Consider the following 871-nt stretch of genomic DNA (forward strand, 5'->3'; position numbering starts at 1 on the left):
ACTGGCTGGCGATGGCGATGCGACAAGCGTAAGCGCCGCCCCGGTCGCCGTGCTGCGCGACAATCGCTCTTAATAACATCAACATTAAACATCTCATGTACAAAATATTATTCATACACATTCTATGCTAGAATGAGTAGATTTCTGTTTTAATTTTCTACTAATTAAATCCTTTTTACTATTAAACCCAATGCCAGTCGTTGACAACTGACGACTAATGAGAACAAATAAATATTTCTAAGTAAAACTAACGTCATTCCAAACCTAAGTTTCGTCATTATCGTCCCCTACTACAGGGTCGAGTTGAGTTTTCGAGATCGTGACTATGACTTAACATTATCGTTTTACGACTGTCACCGCCATCTTTAAAATAATATAGGTACCACAACGTTAACCACACGTTCAACAACGTGATTAATTAACTACGCGTCCCCTCGAGTTAAGCCGCTGTTAGTCTCGAGTTGATTTGCAGCTATAAAACTAGATGGCGCCACTAGTCACTTTAAACCTTTAAACGCAATACCATTTATTGTTTTTACATGTAGATATGAATAAAAACTAAACGCTACCGCTGTTAAGTTGAAGGATAACATTAATAGCGGAATTCATTTTTAATATGATAATGATAATTGTGAGTATGAAGTGGGCAAAAAATAAATAATCATAATTGCGACGTTTTATGTGTCTTTTTGATGTTGAATAAGAACGAAGTCATTTTGACATGTTTATTAGATAGCTATTCATCTACAATGCTATAAATAGGTAAATTAGGACACTATTAATTAGCCTATCTACCGTATCAGACTCAAACGATTGTTTAACATTTTATTTAGTTTCTCATTAATTTGAATAGAAATGATAATTTTGTTGA

Source organism: Helicoverpa zea, chromosome 16 (assembly GCF_022581195.2).
Source record: "Helicoverpa zea isolate HzStark_Cry1AcR chromosome 16, ilHelZeax1.1, whole genome shotgun sequence".
In the NCBI taxonomy this organism is placed as follows: Eukaryota; Metazoa; Arthropoda; class Insecta; order Lepidoptera; family Noctuidae; genus Helicoverpa; species Helicoverpa zea.